The sequence below is a fragment of the Triturus cristatus genome, chromosome 6, assembly GCF_964204655.1.
Source record: "Triturus cristatus chromosome 6, aTriCri1.1, whole genome shotgun sequence".
Classification (NCBI taxonomy): domain Eukaryota; kingdom Metazoa; phylum Chordata; class Amphibia; order Caudata; family Salamandridae; genus Triturus; species Triturus cristatus.
This window is the reverse complement of record NC_140589.1, coordinates 1,895,714,866-1,895,733,839: the sequence shown is the minus strand read 5'-3', so window position 1 is coordinate 1,895,733,839 and position 18,974 is coordinate 1,895,714,866. Positions and strand designations below refer to the sequence as shown.

General features: G+C 48.4%; 1 protein-coding gene across 2 annotated transcripts in view; it reads right to left on the bottom strand.

Annotated features, from left to right (window-relative positions):
* Window positions 1–17,706, bottom strand: part of LOC146822343 (uncharacterized) — a 28,592-nt gene extending 10,886 nt beyond the window's left edge. The window contains exons 1-2 of one of the 2 annotated variants that reach the window (XM_085613431.1): window positions 17,431–17,705; window positions 17,039–17,259 (exon numbers count right to left, since the gene is read on the bottom strand). The gene's annotated coding sequence lies outside the window, so the exon portion shown is untranslated. Of the gene's footprint in view, window positions 1–17,038; window positions 17,260–17,430 lie in introns of both variants that reach the window. The other variant, XM_085613432.1, reaches the window with a different exon arrangement.
* Between the last annotated feature and the right edge of the window lie 1,268 nt (window positions 17,707–18,974).

Below are 18,974 nucleotides of genomic sequence, written 5' to 3'. Positions count from 1 at the left end.
TATCTTGCATGAATACTCACACGCATGCATGCCCATACGTGCAGTTTAAGTTTACAGTAGTTTGCTGTGTCACAAAAAAGTCTGCCACATTCAAGAATTTTATTTTATTTATTGTTAGATGCTGTGACTGAGATAGAGATGCTATTTAAGGGTCGATTACATTTTTTAAGTAAGAGAAAAAAATCTAAAAAAATATTGAGTGACAATTATATGTGGTCATATGGTTTTCTAACGATGTCTCCATCTGTAGCTTAACTTCACTATAGGGTTCCACCCAAGAAGAGACTTACATTAGGTGAGTGCCTTTGGATTCATTGTCATGCATGGTATGAATCAGTTACAGGCAGGGCTGCATTTAGCCCTGAAGAAGGCCTCAGTCTCGAATGGGCTTTAGATGAAGGCTGAAACATGTTGGCAATTTGAACAGGGTGGCTGAGCAACTCTTACTCCTATTCCAAAATCTCTTTTAATATGTTCAAGGGAATGACCACCAGTGGAGACCTGCTTGCATGTATGTGTTTAGCATCATGAAACAACTCTCTGCCTGGGAGTGAAAGGAGCTCCACAGTGGTGAGGAGACCAGGAAACCTAGAGGCTCTGCTTACCCTCTTGGAGATTTAGGAAATGCAGCTGGCCCTGGAGGTGAGAAGAATAGCCCTGGAGGAGAACAGGGTCAAGCTGTGGATCAAACCCCAAGGACATAGTGGCAACTGTGAAGAGGAAACTACAGAGGGTGCCTATGACCCCAGGTAGCACAAGGGAATTGTGCCCCAATATGCAGAGGGGGGTTGGCTTTAATAAGTGGCTGCCATCCTATGAGAGAGCTTTTAGGATTAGATGGGCAGGTTCACAACAGGGGGGGGGGGGGTAGAGCGAGAGAGAGAGAGACAGAAGCTGCGATAAGTAGGCAAATATTGAGAGATTGTTTAGGGAGAGAAAGATGCATGAACATACCCTGACTTAAGTATGTTAAGACCAATCTGGAGAACCTGGGCCACATAGATTTTTTTGTTAACCCATCAGTAATTAGAGTTCAGGATAAACCCAAGATAAAAAGATTGTTCCTGGCCCAAAGAAACACAAGTAGAATGATAGAAGAAGGGATTAAGGGATCAGTGAACGCGCATAGTTCCGTCAAGACTACCGAGGGAATGGAACCTTATCTTTACCTCATGTACAATGCCCAGGACAGATTTTTAATATCTCGTTTTAGGCTCAATCTTTTACCACACTTATTAGCTGATCCATTAGGCTATACAGTTTCGATTGAGCAGAAGGGTGCCTGCGGCTGCGACAATATGTCTCCGCAGGACACCCTTCATTTTGTATTTTTTTGTTCTTTTTATTCAATGCCGAGGCAGAGATTCCTAATTGACATCATGAAAAGGGCCAATTTGACTCAACTTAAACCTGCGCTACTTTTCTTACAACGGGCGGCCGATCCACTGACTTTGTGTTGCATATTGAATTTTATTAAAGTCGCACTGAGATTAAGAGCAACTAGAGGACAGGTGTAAATTATTATTATTATTTGTGTGTTTTATAAAGCGCGCAGCGGCCCCAACGGGGCATCCCGGCGCTGAAGACTCTGACAGCCGGCTGAACAGGGTCGGGAAAGCAGTCTTAGGAAGAAAAGAGGTGGGTTTTCAGAGATTTGCGAAAAGCAGGTTCTGCTTGGCAGTTGCGTAGGGCTAAGGGGAGCTTGTTCCATTGTTGGGTGGCACAGACCTCAAAGGTTTTACCACCTGCCCGGGCTCGCTTAAATCGGGGAGTTTCTAGGAGAAGTAGGGAGTTGGAGCGTAGAGTCCTGGTTTTAACGTAAGGACGTAAGGTGTTTTTCAGGTGGGCTGATCCGCTGCCTTTGGAAGCACGGAAGGCCAGCGTCATTGCTTTGAAAACGCATCTCTTTACGATGGGCAGCCAGTGCAGTTTACGGAGGTGAGGAGAGATGTGATGTCTGGCGGGGATTCTCTCCACCAGCCGTGCGGCGGTGTTTTGGACTGTTTGTAGTTTGTGACACAGGCCAGCCGTAATGCCAAGGTAGAGGGCATTGGCATAATCGAGATGGGATATGATTAATGACTGGATCACAGTCTTACGGCAGTCCACCGGCAGGTAGTTAATGAGCCGTTTGATTGTTCTAATTTTGGCGAAGCAGGAGGCTGCAACTGTTTGTACCTGGGTGCTGACACTGAGATGGTTGTCCCAGCGAACTCCGAGGTTTCTCACCGAGTCTTTCGGCGTGGGGGCTTGGCATAGTTCATCTGGCCACCAAAGGCTGGAGTCCAGGGGAGAGGGTGAGTTAAAAAACAGGATCTCCGTTTTACCTGCATTAAGACGGAGGGAGTTGGCATCCATCCAATGAGAAATAGCTGAGGCAGGATTTCAGCGGTTCGAAAGCAGAGACGGAAGAGGTGTCAAACGTGAAAAGTAGCTGAATGTCATCAGCGTAGGATGTGGATTTAATTCCTGTCTGAGCAATCAGCTTGGCCAGGGGGGTGAAATAGACATTAAACAAAAGCGGGCTTAGAGAGGAGCCCTGTGGGACTCCCCATTTGAGGGGTCTGGCTGAGGAAGTGAAGGGAGGGGTGAAAACTTGTTGTGTACGGTCGGACAGATAGGATGACAGCCATTTCAACACAGAACCGCCCAGCCCTCAGTCCTCCAGCCTTCCCAGCAGGATCTTATGAGAGACGGTGTCGAATGCTGCTGAAAGATCCAGCAGCACTAACACCGCCCTCGACCCTCGGTCGAGCGTCCACCTCACAGAGTCGGCCATTTCAATAAGGGCCGACTCCGTGCTGTGGCCCGACCTAAAGCCATGCTGGGAGTCGTGGAGAAGCCCTTTGGACTCGATAAAGTTCGCCAGTTGGGAGTGGACAAGCCTTTCCAAGATCTTAGCTGGGGCGGGCAGGAGGGAGATGGCCTGTAGTTACTGGGAAGGTCAGGGTCCAAATTGGGCTTCTTCAAGATGGGGACTAAGGAGGCATGTTTCCATTTAGTAGGGAAGCTTCCTGTTCAGAGGGAGTCATTCCAGATGTGATTTAGGTAAGGGTTAAGTAGGGGTGCCAGTTATTTGTATTCCTTGGCTGGCCAAGGATCGTTTGGTGAACCCGATTTACATTTGAGTAATTCGGTCATAGATTCAGCTTCCGATATCACTGCAAATTCAGACATAAGGTGCGACGGTGACGGCGGTGGCTGTGTCAGGGAAGTGGATCGCTCGTCATCTCCTTCACTAATGGAGGGGGGAAAGGATGAACAAATGATCTCAATCTTGTCCTCAAAAAATTGAGAAAGTTTATTGCAAAGCGCCTGTGAGGCGGGCTGAGATCGGGTCAGTGCAGTAGGGTCTGTGAAAGATCTAACAATATTGAAGATCTCTCTGGCGCCGTTGCCAGCAAGTTTAATTCGGGAGGCCAGAAAATCCCGTTTATGCTCCTCTATCATTCTCCGGTATTGTTTGAGGGCAGTTTTGTAGAGAGTTTTACTTTCTGGAGAGTAATTCCGTCTCCAGTGGCGTTCAAGGGATTTGCAGAAAGCCTTTTTCTGCCGAAGTTCATCGGAGTACCAGGGGGCTGATGGTGCCGTCCTGTAGGTTTTAATCGGTTTAATGGGGGCCAGGGCATCCAAGGCCTGTCCAATCCATGTGTCCAGGTGGTTAATAGCTAGGTCAGGGTTAGGTGCCGGACATGGTAGGGAGTTGTGGAGGTGTTTCTGGAGCGCTTCCAGGGTGACGCGGCTCCAGTTTCTGCCTAAGGTTTTAGGAATGATAGAGGGTCTGGTGGGACGGAGAGAGTCAATCTCAAAGGAGATGAAGAAGTGGTCCGACCAAGTGACCGGGATGGGAGGGTCCACCCGGATGGAGGGGAGATTGGAACAAACTAGATCCAGTGTGTGACCCGCTTTATGCGTGGGTAGGGTTATGATTTGAACTAAGTTGCAGGCCGCAAGCGTGGAGATAAAGTGACTGCTATGCGGGCAGGATTCATTGTTAACGTGGAGATTAAAATCTCCTAAAGCGGTAAAATTGGCATAGCGAGTACTGAGCTGAATGATATAGTCCGTCAAAGCCGGTAAGTGCGATAGATTGGAGTGAGGGGGACGATAAATGAGTATTCCCGAACAGGAGGAAGATGGGGAAGTTTGGATGCTGAAAGGCAAGCCTTCTATACAGTCAATGTGGTTGAATGGGGGAAAAGTAGCCGTCCATATAGATTTATGGATTAGGGCAACACCGCCTCCCGATTTGCCATTAGGTCTATTGGCGCAGCTAATACTGTAGCCCTCCGGTAGGGCAAGGGAGATGGCGGGGTTCGTGGTGTCATTCAGCCATGTTTCCGTTAGGAAAAGCAAATCCCAGTTGTTGTCTCGGAGGGACTGCCAGATGTCGATGGCATGTTTAGTCAGTGATCTGCAGTTGATAAGAGCAGATCTAAGGGTCAGGGGGGGGTGGACACCCGAAGTAGTGACCGAAGTTGGGCCGAGAATTGGACGCAATCGTCGCGCCCGCTGCACTCGTCCGCTGCGCTTCCGATTACTGCACATTTGTATCGTGGGAGGACGATGGGGGGGGGGGCGTGGCCACGAAGTGGGCGTGTCCCCGTCAGGGCGTGGGGAATGGCGGTGTCAAGCTCGGCGATTTCGCCCTTGCTAACGCTCGTTTTTGGTCAAAAATGAATGCCTTCACACAGTAGTAAGGAGACCAAGTAAGTGAGGGTTGGATTAAAAATGCAAAGTTTCCAAGTTTTACAACACACAAAATACGATTGATCACGTGTGATAATTGTGTAATTGTGATTGCTATGAATTTATGGACCTCTTCTGTGAATATGTATTTCTCCTCTTATCAGAGTTCTTATGATGCTGATTTAATGTTTTTTTAAATAATGAATTGTGTATATATCCTTTTATGGTGTTTTTAACAACTGAATAAAGAACTACTGAACTGAACTAACTGACTTACTTGAGGAAGAGGTGGCAGAGTCGCACACTGCCATGAAAGATGCAATCTTGAGCGACTCTAGCACCCACTTAAGGATTTCACCCCCACTGTGGTGCAGTCTGACCAGTAGCCCAGCATCTGCTGGCCTGCAACATAGAGGTCTTTGAGGGACCAGGATCGCTGTGACCAATTTGTCCCACCCCACCAGTGGACCAAGGAGCACCCACAAAGACATCCCCGCTGACCGCACCACAACCGGAGCATCCTTCGAGCATCCCTCAGCATCAGGACCACTCAACTGACCTCTATGATGATTGACCTGTAAAGTTTGGATTTTGCTTCAAAAATGCTCCTGTAACCAGGTAACTGTGCAGATGGTCTACTCTGGCTCCATAGACCTCTGCCCAGCTGGAACTTATCACCCAACCCAGGCTGGAGTAGCCGAGCTAAGTTTCAAACTGTTCAAAAGTCTTCAAAAAAATTCTTTGACAAATGCTTGTTTGCAGGTGCATTTAAAAGTGATATCTTCTTATATCTGTATCTCCAGAACGATCTGTGGTATTTGATACACCAAGGTCTCCAAAAATAAAACAAAAAATGTTCTATTTTTATAAATTGGTATCTTCTGTGTGTCATTGATTTCTTATTTCATTGTTTGGTGCTGTTGAAATGCTTTACACACAGTTCTTTATCTGAGTCTTACTACTCTCAGCTACAGATGCCCAGGGTTGAGCTTCAGGTTAAGTAAACAAGTAAATTTACATCACTGCAAAGCATGCAGCAGATAATTGAAAAACTGCACACCACTGGACAGAAAAAAGGCTACTATGTGGAAAGCAAAAAAGGAGCAATGTTGGGACCAGCAAGGTCCAATGGACTCAATAACTGCGATAGAGTTAGTGCAGCCCCCCCCCCCGAGTAAGCAGGGGAGTCCATTGAAGGCAAATAAGACGCTCAAGAGGACCCACAGGCCAAAGCCACAGGAGTTGCAAGAGGACCTCGAGCAGCTCACTATAGATGCAGACCCACGGTGTAGAGGAAGTGGACAGGACAAAGATCTGGAAAGGATGAGATGCTGGAGGCAGGAGCTTCTTGTAGCCCAAACATATAAGAGTTTCCGATCAGCGGAGGACAGACGAGGGGAGAGAGGAGACAGTGCCTCTTTGGAGTAAGTGTGACGACAAGAGCACCGTCCCCCGCTGTCCCGGGTTTAGAGCATTTTCTCGTAAACTCTTATATGTTCATCCTCCTGGAAATTCCAAAAGAGTGAAGCGGGGATACTGCCCCGAGTGAATAAGGTAATAAGTACCCGACAAGGGGTGTAGACCATATTCAAGGGACCAACACCCTGATGAATGCCAGAGTGACCCGGCTGGGCACGTAGATAGGTGGCAGAAACATGTTGATTTTAGCAGGGGGATTGTAGGGTCGTTACCTGCCCTGGATACCCCATTTCGTTTATTTTAATCCTGCCAGAGGTTGACAAGAATAAAAGTGTGAGGGTCAACCCCTAGACAGTTTTAGATTTCTTTCTGCTCTTCTTTTGGTCCCTTTACTTTGAGAGACTATCTGTTTCCTTTTCTCTCAGAAGCACAATTTTGTGTATATTCTGACTATTCTATCTTTGTACTTTACCCTCACCACCATGTTTCATCATTCACTCTAAAAAATTGCGCTCCACCTAAGGTGTTGGTCTGCACCTAGGTGTATGATGCGGCCCAATGATGAAGCATGACACTCTCGGGTGTGTGAGGGCAGTATTATAAAATCTATCGATTTTCCCACTTTCAAGCATCCAAGACTGCTTTATTTGCTTTTCTTCGTCGTATTATGTCTCTGTTGTGTGAGATTAAATTTACAAGGGTACACCAGTAGCCAATTGGGAAGGTACCAAAGTACTTGCCATAATCAAATTCAGGGAGGAAGCACAGTGACTGGGCTCCTGATTAGCAGGATCCCAGTTAGACTAGTCAAAAACACAACACCAGCAAAAGGTGGGGGTAATCAGGAAAGCGGATCCTACTTTCCTACATTGCTTATGAAAGAGGGTGTGCGGTCCAGACTGGCAGCGGAGTAAATTAAAAGCTATACATGTTACTGCTTATGAAAGAGGGTGTGCGGACCCGCAGCGGAGTAAAGTAAAAGTTAGTGCGGTATCCCATGAAGCAGGCACCGTGATGATGAAATAAACCCTGCAGTGTACTAGATGCACACACTGCACACACAGTATAACACAAGTAGTAAATAAAACAAGTAGTTCCCAAAGGAACATATACACATCCAAAGCTTAAGGAAACTGTACTTCGTCAGTGATCCTCAGCCAGAAACTGAACTTATTTATCTGGAGCACCAACCAATGAGGAGACAGCAAAGGAGAGGGACGTAAGAGTGAACCAATGGCAAGTTGTAGGCAGGATTAAACTCCATATAGAAATTACAGCAGGTCTTCCAGACAGCGCATGCGTGCTGCCTAGGCTCGACCTAAAAAGTGCAATAGCTCTGGTAGCGGCATAGTGCTTTTCCAAATTAGTTTAGCCACACTGCTGTAGAGCATGGCTTCAAAACATTGCCAAAACCAATAGTTTCATAGGCAAGACCTATTGGCTTGGACAATGCTTGTTTAGGTCAGAGGACTGAGAAATACCATGTAGAGTGTGTTATTTCTACAGTGTTGTTAACATGAATAACTTGTCAAAGACAGGGTTGTGCGTTTTTGCAAATAGTTTAAGCCTGTTACATCGCCAGAGCCACTGTGCTTAATATGCAACTTGTTGTGGCGTGGGCCACGGTCTATGCTGCCCGCACAAACACACAGAAATAAGATATTTCTCACAAAGAAATAGTGGAAATTGAATCACAAATCCTAATCAGTTAATCAGCTTCCTTGACACCGCGTTCCCTAAATAAACAGTAAACGAAATATTACATACAAGTTAAATGTTACTTCGATGGGTCTTATGTGAAGATAACAGACTGCTGGCACAACACGAACAAATACTTGAACATTGAAGAAAGGGACAAATAACAGATTTGAAACACACGTGCTGACCAGACCAAGGGGCTTGAAATTATCTCTGCGAATGTCAGCGGAGAGTGGGAAGGTTAGCATGTGTTTATTGCTGCAAGTGAAACCCTAAATTCTCTTTCACAATTTGCCTCTAAACCCTGCACTATACTTCCAGCTGGGGAAACGACGCTTTTCACGGAGATGGGGGAATGACCTATTTACTTTGGTTTGGCTCAAGATGAAAAGTAGTCGTTTGCACAGATTTTGTTGGCTTTGCAGAATAATTGCACTTTCACAGAAGTGTGAAAGTGCCCCCTGCTCTGCTGTTCATGTTGCACAGCAAATGTGGCGAGCGAGCAGGGGCAGATGCATTCCCAGGGCAACTTTCTGACACTCCCCGAGATGTATTGAGCAGCTGTGTGGTAGGCTGCGACCGAAAAAGAAAAATCCACACTTCTGAACACCTCCATAACCCTCTCTCCACCTCAATGTCTGGATCCCTTCCAGAGGAAAAAAATTACACTTAACCCCACATTTGCTCACTGCACAAGAGAACATACATGGACCCCCACCCACAATACGCCTGTGTTCGACCTGACAGGCTTAGGGTGGTCTTCCCTCAACATTTTGCCTGCCTCCCTCAAATTTTTCTGTACCCATTTTTGCTATCTCTAGGACTCTGCGCACTTGAGCCCTGCTAATCAGTGCTAAAGTGCTTGTACTCTCTCCCCTAAATCACTATACGATTGGATTGTACCTAATTGGCATATTTGATTTGCTTAGAAGTCCCTAATAACGTGGACTACAGGTGCCCAGGGCCTGTAAATTAATTGTTAATAGTGGGTCCACAGCACTGATTGTGTGGCCCATGTAAGTAGCCCCCTAACCATACCTCAGGCCTGCCATGGCAGGACCTGCGTGTGCAGTTCATGGTCATTGTGACTTGGCAGGTAAAACTACTTCGCAAACACAAAAAGATGATGGACGGAGCGCTGAAATTTTTCAGACACTCACCCCCAGTCACAGATCTGGGTTGAATCCATCATCATTCTTTAGCTCACTTTGCCACCTCAGTTCAGACCCAGCTATATGCAAATCAGTCTTGACCCTTTGCCTCATGGGAACAGTCCCACCCGAACTGCCAAGCCAGGTCTTCCCTGAGCCGGAAACAAGCATCCTGGGACCGGTTTCTGGGTAAGTTGGCAGGGTATGCCCAGATGTGGGTCCCTTGCTCACTTTGCCACTGGGTTCAAGCTAGCCTGGCTGATGAAGGGTGTTACCAAGAAACCGGTCCCAGGATAATTGTTTCCGGTTTAGGGAGGCAGAAGGGGAGAGATCGGCAGGCAGAGGGGAGAGAGGGAGGTAGAAAGGAGAGAGGTGGGGAGAAAGAGGAAGCTGTTGGAAGGCAGACGGGAGAGAGGGAAGGGGCGGGACGTCCGAACAGCCATCACATTTACACCAATACAGCCCACTTTCACCGGTCCCTCTCCTGAGATCCTCCGCGAACAGGGGAGATGCATTGAAAAATATAAAATCCCCTGTTTTAATTAGCTGTATCCAGCGTGAACTCAGCCCGAAGGTATTGGAGCGCTTTTCATGAGCGCCAGTTACAGACCTGCCAACCTGAGGGAGGAGGGGGCGGGGCCTGAGGAGGGGGCTGGGCCTTGTGCCGAGATGTACCCAAGATGTAGCCCAGACATGGGTCCCTTGCTCACTGGATTCAAGCTAGCCAGGCTGAAGAGGGCTGTTTGTCTGAAACCGGTCCCAGGATGCTTGTTTCTGGTTCAGGGCAGACCTGGCTTGGCAGTTTGGGCTGGACTGTTACCATGAGGCACAGAGTCAAGACTGATTTGCATATAGCTGGGTCTAAACTGAGGTGTTACCTCGTAACCGGTCCCAAGATGCTTGTTTCCGGTTTAGGGAGGCGAGGGAGACAGGTGGGGAGAAAGAGGAAGCTATAGGAGGGAGGCAGAGGGGAGAGAGGGAAAGGACGGGACGTCAGAACAGCCGACACATTTATAGTAATACGGCCCACTTTCACACGGGGGAGATGCCATGGAAAAAGATAAAATTCCCTGTTATTAATTCGTTTTATCTAGTGTGAACTTGGCCCGAAGGTATTGGAGCGCTTTTCATGAGCGCCGGTTACAGACCTGCCAACCTGAGCCAAAATGTCAGTGTGTGAGGAGGGGGCGGGGCCTCGTGCCGAGAAGTACCCAAGAGGCACTTTTGCCCCCACCCCGCCCCAAAGCTACCTAAAAACAAGCATTGGCATAGTGTAGGAGAGTAGGGTCTGCTATCCTATGGTCACCCCAAATTTTTGCTTTTTGCTTCAATGGTTTTTGACATATTGAGGCCGTGGGCCTGCTAATCAGACCCCCAGCCTGCTGTTCTCTCTACTAAATTCACACTATGCACTTTAGGTGCATAACCAATTGGAACTAGATCACCCTGTGAGTCCCTTGTACCAGTGTACACTAGGTACCCAGGGCATTGGTGTATCTAAGGCCTACCAGGGGCTGAAGCATGTATTATGCCACCCCTGGCCTAGCAATTTGACACAACTGGCTGATCACTCAGCTGGGGTAAGTTGGTGTAATCACCTCTTACTTAGGTGTAGTATACCTATACCTAACCTTAAATGGGACACATATTAACCTATAAGTCACTCCTATGGCAGGCCTTAACAATCCTGAAGGCAGAGTGCTTGGTTCCATGTGAGATGGTGCTCTGGCATGAGCTGAGCCTGTCTGCAGTGATCGGAACCACTTCCTTTTACTGTTTCCAGATATCGCCATACCATATACTCTTAAGTGCATTATGAACCTCGCGGTTAAATGCTATCTTTAGTTTGGCTTTATCAAAACATGTCGAGTAAGGTGTCATACGAATTGGAATACTAACCCCTCGCCAATTCTGGCGACGGGGTTAGCATTCCACCCTTCTAGAGGGACACGACATGTACAGTACCTGAAACCCGGGTAAAATCAGACATAGCCTCAGCTCCACAAAATGGATGCTGCCACCACAGACACAAGTCTGCCCTCCTGCTGCTGGGAGTCCTTCCAGCTTGGGAGACGTGGACAAAGGGTTTCCTGCCAAGGGAGGTGCGTGCACCACCCCAGACAGGATTTTGTGTATTGGTCAGGTAGGGCTTCAATAGAATCAGACATGCCTGAGGCTCACAAGGAGCCTCGGTGCATATGCCAGTTCAAACCGGTCCTGGGGCACACCAGCCCCAGACCTGGGGCGAGCTGGACAGAGGATTGGGGGTGTAACCACCCCCCTTCCTGGTCCCACCCATAGGGAGGGACCTAGCAGGTAGTCCGGCCCCTAGAATCCGCTTAAAGGTAGGAGCTGTGTCCTAAGACTTCAGACATCCTGGAATCAACTTAACCACAAGAAGAAGACGGGAACTTCGACGCTCTGCTGCACAGAGAACAGAAGGAAATCTCCCCTATGGTCAGGGAGTGACCATCTTGCTAACGCAAGCACCAACCAGCTATTCGACGTCTGCTTTGCCGCCGCCTCCCGCCGGAGCCCGAGCCCAGAGACCGACAAGACCTGGACCTCCAGACCTCTCACAGCCCGATCCACAGTCCCTGCAAAGAAGGAACCCGTGGAGGCACCGAGACACGTGGAGCCAGCCATCTTGAAAGACCGACGACAAGCTGCAAGCGCGACAACAGAGGCTCCCTCCAAGTTGTGCTTTGGGTCCTGAGAAGCCCAACCTACGAGCAGCATCTGCACCAAAGGTGAGCCCGCCAGCATCTCCACGATCTGCGTGGGGCCCCTCTGCACTTTGCAACTCGACGCGCCTGCCCGGTCCCATGCCCGTTGGCTAGTGGCCATTTTGGTGACGAACCTTGAAATCTACAATGCTGGTCTGGTTGCTCCAGACTGGCCCCTGCTTCCCTCCAAAGGAGAAGCCCCTCTGACCTTGCTGGTCAGAACCATCAGCTTTCTTCATTCTTCACGACTTCTGCTTTTGCCAAGGCTTGTTTGCTTCCATCGAGTCGCCGACAGTGAGGGCCTGCGTGGGACAGCTCGTGAACCGACTCCTGGATGTCGTCGACCTTCAGGGACCACGTGGCTGCGGAGACAAGCTACCCCTCATCACCTGTTTGCACCCGACATCGCCTGGTACCTACCGGGTGCCACGCCGGTCACTGGGTAGTGACTGTGAACACTGTCCTCTCTGCTTTCAGGTCTTCTACAACTCCGATCCACCCTTGGATCCACCGCATCTCTTCTGGACCGACCGCCTGCAGCATCTTTGTCACCAGGCTCCATTGAACAGATAGACGAAACCCGACGCACTTCGAGACCTATGCACCCGCTTCCTGTGGGCGAGGTAACGCTGGCACTCCGGTGCCGAAGTGTAGAGAAACATCTCTAGTGTCTGTGTTTTGAATCTTAAGATCGTAGTCCATCCAGAAGATCCTTTCTGCAGTAACTTTTAAACTTTTACGCACCCATTGAAAACCTATGGGAACTCGCGTGTAACTTTCCTCACTGCACACGCGACCCGTGGACCTCCTGGTCACTAACTAAAGCTAGCTCCTTGTAGGCCCAGCGATTCTAGAGGCTCTAGGCCTTTTCCCTTTCCTGTTTGTGGTACTTATACCACTATTTTAGTATATGGTGTGAGTGGCCACCAGGGCCCATCCATATAAAGTGCAACTTCTGTGTATTATAACGTTGTCTTGTTTAACGATTTGTGCTCCTGTGCTCATAAAGAGTCTAGGGGATACTTTGAGTAATAAATACATATATATTTTGAATATATATCTGTGTGGTGTCATTTCATTGGTATAAAAGGGGGTTACAATTGGTAAAACAGCCTGCTTAACACGCTTTTAACGAGTTTAGTCTCAAAGACTGCTTAGCCTACGCTACCACTAGGGCAGCTAGTCCGAAAAGGTTGACTTACAACCACACCATAAGGGTTGCTTGGCATGGTACAAGGTGGTCACTTTAACTAGTGAACATCATATACCAGGCCAACTTCTCACACATAGCCAATAGGTCTCGCTTTTGGGACCTTATAAGTATTTAGTTATGCAGCACAATATCCTTGGTGCAACAACATCAACTGTTGCGTGGCTAAACACTTATAAGGTCCCAAAGGCGAGACCTATTGGCTATGCCAATGCTTGTTAGACATGTAATGGGTTATGAGCTGCAGTGGCCGCAGTTCTTAAATCTGGCAATTCATTTCTGATTTGCTAAGTTTCGCGAGGAGAGTAGCAGGTGCTGTCGTTCATTCCACGTCCCACGAGGTACCTGGAACTGCACAGCCTAAATCCTTAGTAATACTTTCAGCTGACAAACAGCTTTTCTCTTCCGACCCACGTCTTTAGAACTTTAAACCCCAACAGGTTTTGTTTAGGGGAGAGGTGGGTGTATTCAAAGGGGCTTACTGCCAAGGCAATCGCAGTTTGCCTTTACCCCATACTAGAAAATATTTTTCGTGGGGTACAGGGTGCAGCAGCTGCAGGGCCGCGAAGACGGTACTTGAAGCGGAGGGTTTGCCAATACTGAAAGTTTCGGACAGATGCGGACCACATCTCCATGTGTATGCGTGTTTGGGAGGGTACAAGAGGCAGGTGGCGATGGATTATCTGGGCTAGCGCCAAAGAGTCCTACCCTTCAAGAGAAAAGGCCGTTCACGTGAAACATTTCAAGCCTTTCTGCACAGATGGGTGGGAAGGTGACTTCCGGAGTAACCCGACAGATTATACAGGTGTGCCAGCAGTATGGCCAGCATTTCTGTAAGGGATGGGAGGTTATATTGGTGTGTCCAAAGTCAGGTCGATGTTTCAATTTATTGTGGCATATTATGCAGGTGTATCAACAAGAAAAACGCAGAGGGACCCTGAAACAGTCAGTGGGAGGGGAAAGGAATCCGGAAATAATATATATAAAAACAGAGGCACAACCCCCCCCCCCCTAGTACAATACTCGTAGGCAATAAGTCCACAGGATGGGATGGACCCACAGACCAAGAGGAGTTTTTATAAAATATTTTCTCTCATTTATCAAAAATACTTTTATACATTTTTATATAAATACTGTAGTGATGTCACTACCAGTGTTCATTTTTTTAAAAACATTTTTTGTTCATGATTAACACAATATATAACATAAAAAGGAAAATAATCCATCAGCCCGACAAGAGAAGCATATGTGCAAAAGCTCATCACAGTCAATGCATACAAAAGGCACAAAAAATACCTAAAAAGACCATGCATTACACGATACAATAAAACATGCATGAAAGACAACAAACAAACAAAAAGGCGCCGACGCGCGTTTCGGAGAGCCCAAGAGATCCAATGAGCTCCTTCCTCAGGGCGCAGTTAACATAACGGTCTGAATGAAAATGAGCAGATGGTTTACTTGGGACCGTAGTTTAGTTTAAATGTCGGCATCACTCAAATTAAGGCGGTTGGTTTGAAAGGAGACGTCCAAACGGAACCGTTAGGTCCACGGCGTAAGCGTAGTTTCAAAACCAATCCAAGGGATACATAGGATACTGCTGGGGGCTCAGACAAAGAAATCTAAAGTACGGGACACGCAGTCGGCCGGAGTTGTGTCGAGTGACCCTGGTGGTTTCTATGTGGCTTATGCGACGCCCTGGCAGCGCCGTACAGACTCCGTCGACATTCTGTGTATCGGTACCAGCTCGCGCCTCATGAGATTTGGCCCTAGAAGACTCTCCAAATGTACGGATTTTATTTTATCATTTGCACGTTCTTTACCAAGTCCCTCTTGCAGAACACGCGGCATCTACTAAATCCAGTACATTCGTTTTTATGCGTCATCACTCCTATGAGGCTTATATACTCCGGCTGACTGCGGATCCCTTACTTTAGATTTTTGTCTTTCTTGTCTGAGCCCCCAGCAGTATCCTATGTATCCCTTGGATGGGTTGCTCCACACCACTGCCCACTCACAGGGCCGGCCTAGTGCTGGTGGCGCCCTGTGCGACAATGTTTGTTGGCGCCCCCCCCAATGACCACCTCCACCACGGATTCTCTCACCAGCACCCTTTAACAGTGACCAAGTCACCATAACCACACTCTCTCAGATGCATTGAATTAGTTATATAGCGCCACTCATACCAGTGTAGGGTGTCCGAGCACTTTGCATCACACACATTACACAGAGACAATCAACCATACGTGTGTAAATCAGTGTATAGGAAATGTTACATAAGCCAAAGGAGTGAAAGTGTAGGAGTCACATGTCATCCATACTGGTAGGCAGTATAGATTAAGAGTGCTTGGTGTGGAGAAGCACAAACTCAGAGTCCAAAAAGAAACAGCAGAGTTGGGAGTTTTGTTTAACATTAAGAATCGATTTCTAGTCAAATTAACCCTTTTTGCAACATTAATCAATGTTCTAATAATGTTTACTTTGCGGTGTGTATGCAGTTCTGGGGTGAAAGTTAATAGCTCACTATTCTATATCAGGACTTTAAGTTATAAATTGCAAGTAACAAAAGGATGCCTGAAAGCAGTAACCTGCTGATCTGTGTACATCATACGCACTCTGTAATCTACTGGGTACACGTTCTTCCCTCTGCACTAACTCCACCTAAGTCAAAACCTCAACTTTACAAAACGCTGATCTCTCTCCAGGAAGACAATTAATCACAGGAGTTATTGTGACATGTATGTGAGGCCTGGTCATAGCCGGGTGAAAGAAACGCCGCAGCGGGGGCTTCAAAAGCTTAATAAACTTCCACACACGGCGCCCCCAGGAAGCAAACATGTTTTCGAGGGTGATGGCCAGAGTAGCGGGGTTTAGGAACACTTCAATTTTAATGCAGGACAATTACAAAGTCAGAAGACAGGGAAAGTTTGGCTGCTGTGAAATGCGTGGACGAGTCCATCTACCAACCGGTGAGGGAGGTTCCGATGTTCGGGTAATGGGCAGCTCTATTCTACACAGAGTCCGGCATTTCAGAATCGAGCTGGGCACGAAACTACGAGCCTGAGGGTCATCGGTAAAATGCTGCCTATGCCCGCTCAGTATTCCATCCTTCCAATGTCGGTAAATGGAGAGTACATTAGTGTCTGCACACATGTGGTAAGAAGCGCTGTGTATAATGATTACTATTAATGTTCATGCACGGATTGCAACATTGTTGCCTTTATTGGGACGGTTGGCGCATCCCTGTAATTTGAAGACCCAGGGGCTTATGTACAAGCCCCCTGCGCCGCCGGTGCTTCACTTTTAACATGGAAAAAAGTGACGCATCAGCGGTGCGAGGGGCTTGTAAATAAGACCCCAATGCGCACTAAATGTTCTGGAAAGCACATGTCCGTCGAGGGCCTGTGAGAAGGGCGCAGCTTCACCCCTCCCGGCATCCATTGCACATTCTTTGTTCACTTTCTGGCTGCCCCGGAAGCAGTCGGACTCCTAGAGCACCACAAAGAAGGAATCTAAGTGACCGTCCCCGACCGGACACCAAACTGCAAGAGAGACCGGCGCGCGCAAACCCAGATCAATCGACGCATTTCGGATGTTCCAATTGGCTTTAATTAAATACACTCCGCTCTAGTGAACTCTGAACCCCGAGCCTGCTCGGGGCGCCGCTGTCCGCTTTGATATGGTCAGTCCAGATGTCCTAATGAAATCCCCTCCCCAGCCCCAATCTCAGGCGCCAAACTAGAACCAAAACGCAAACAATCGGCCGTGAAAGTGAAAGTGATCGCGGTCAAACAGCAAAGCGGCCGTGAAAGTGACCGTGGTCAAGCGCGGCGCGCGCTGGCTCAGGCGAGACCTAAAAACTCGGCAGTTCTAAGTCTCTGCAGTGCTTTTCAGCTCATTTAGGCACCTGGAGTTGACGGGCCGGCAGTTACTTTACACAGGTACATTCACATTTTTTTCCAGGCGCCGGGAAGGTAAGTGATTTGCCCTAAATCACAGGTTGTAGAACAGACGCCGAGACTCTAACCTGTTTCCCAGCTCTAGAGTCGGCAGCTCAGGCCCTTACGCTACAATTACTTCGCAAACATAAGGAGGGAACAAAACCCCGTCAGTCAGTACCTTCCCCTCCAACCTGGCCAACTCACCTGCAGCAGATCACACGGCGCGCTCACTTCTCGAAAATAACTCCCCTGTCTGTGTCTGGCATCCAGGGCTGGTGTGGTACCACCCCTGCCACTACCAGTGACGTCAGAGGCGGTTCACCCAGTGGGGGTGGTCAGCGTGGGGAGTTTCCAGAACACCCTCCAATCACCTCCACCTGAACCGATGATGGGAGATTGCAGGACGGAGAGAAAAGGGGCGGAGCCTATAACAAAAAGCTTGTTTTTATTAAACAGTTCAGGAATAATCTATAAACGTTTAGATCTCATTAAAGATACATTGTATACAGTAAGGCAGATCTTCTAACACGCCCCCAGACTCCCTCACTCAGTAACCTCCCCCTCGGCTCCATCCCCCTCCCACGCCGACAACTCACCTGCAGCAGATCACACGGCGCGCTCTTTCCACGCGAAAATAAGTGGCCTGTCTGCGTCTGGCATCCAGGGCTGGTGTGGTCTCCCCACCATTTCCAGTGACGTCAGAGGGGTGGTCAGCCGAGGGAGCCCCCAGAACCACCTCCAATCACCTCCACCGGAACTGATGATGAGAGACTGCAGACTGAGGGATAAGGGGCGGAGCCTATAACAACAAACTTGCTTTTATTAATCAATTCAGGAATAATCTATAGATACATTGTATCCATTAAGGCCGATCTTCTAACACGCCCCCAGCCCCCCTCGCACTCTGATTGACAGGCGTGAGTGAGCCCGGGTCATTTCTAAAAGAGAAACAGAGATATGTTCGGCGGCTGCTCGGGGGAACAGAGACAAGAAAAGCTGAAAACAGCCCCCAGAAAGCGCTCCCGATGCGGATATTTTACCCTCTCACAGCTGCAGCTCTGCCACGGACAGTCCAATACTCCTGGCTGTGAGAAGAGGATACAAACAAGCATTGGCGCTGTGATTACAGACACTGTAAAGACAGGGCTCGAGCACTGAGGACTGTGCTGGTAATTCAGAGCCGAGACAACGAGTCTGATCTGATCTCAGATGTTTACATGTGCGTAGGAAGTGTGGGGGACGCAGGGGATATATCCCCCCCAGATTTTGGAGTGGGGGACAGGGGGGACAAGGATGGGGGGGGGGGGTCGTGGGGACAAAAGAATTTCCCCTCTCCCTTCTGTAATTCGCAGGGCCATTAGCGCGCAAAGGCGCTCCCTAATGGCCCTGCACTCGACCTGCCTGGAGTCAAAGAGGCCACCCGCCCTCTGCCTTTTGTTATGCTGCAGGAAGGCTCAGCCATTGTGGGAAGGGCAGAGAAGGGGAAAAAACGTTGTCTCTTTTCCTTCATGGCAAGGACCGTCTCCAGTACTCCTGATCTGCCTCTGGCGGCCGCCCTCCTCCCCTCTCTCTCTCTTTAATCGTCCATCTCAATCTGTCTTTGTCTCGCTCCTGCTTAGGTGCTGATTTCAAGAGGCAGCTCTTAAGGTACTCTCACTTGCCTCTCCTTTTCTTTATTTGTTCCCCTGTGAAATGGATCCAAAAAGGGTGGAACACTTTGGCTGAAAATGTCCTCATTTTCTGACCGTTTTCTATTGAAAAGAAAAACCTCGGGACGGAGAGAAAAAATACTTAAAGACCTAAATAAAGCAATACAGAGTGGTCAGTAGACAGGCCAGACTGTTATTTACACCCACACACATTAGCGCCACTTTACAGAGTTTGCCAGTGAAAGCGCGACTTTCTTTGTATCTTCTTTGTTTGAACAAAATTGTTTTCCCAGGGTGGGTAAGTGCGCCATTCCTAAAGGGACTGCAACACCTGGTTGATGGGTAGAGTGGAAACGTTTAATATGATCGTTTTCAACTGTTTTAATTATTTTAGCTTGGGGCGTGGCTTGGAGCCCGGCTGAGATGGCGGTGCCGCGGTGAAGCTCCCGGACCGGAGCGAGTGAACACTGCCCATTCCACTTTCATTTGGG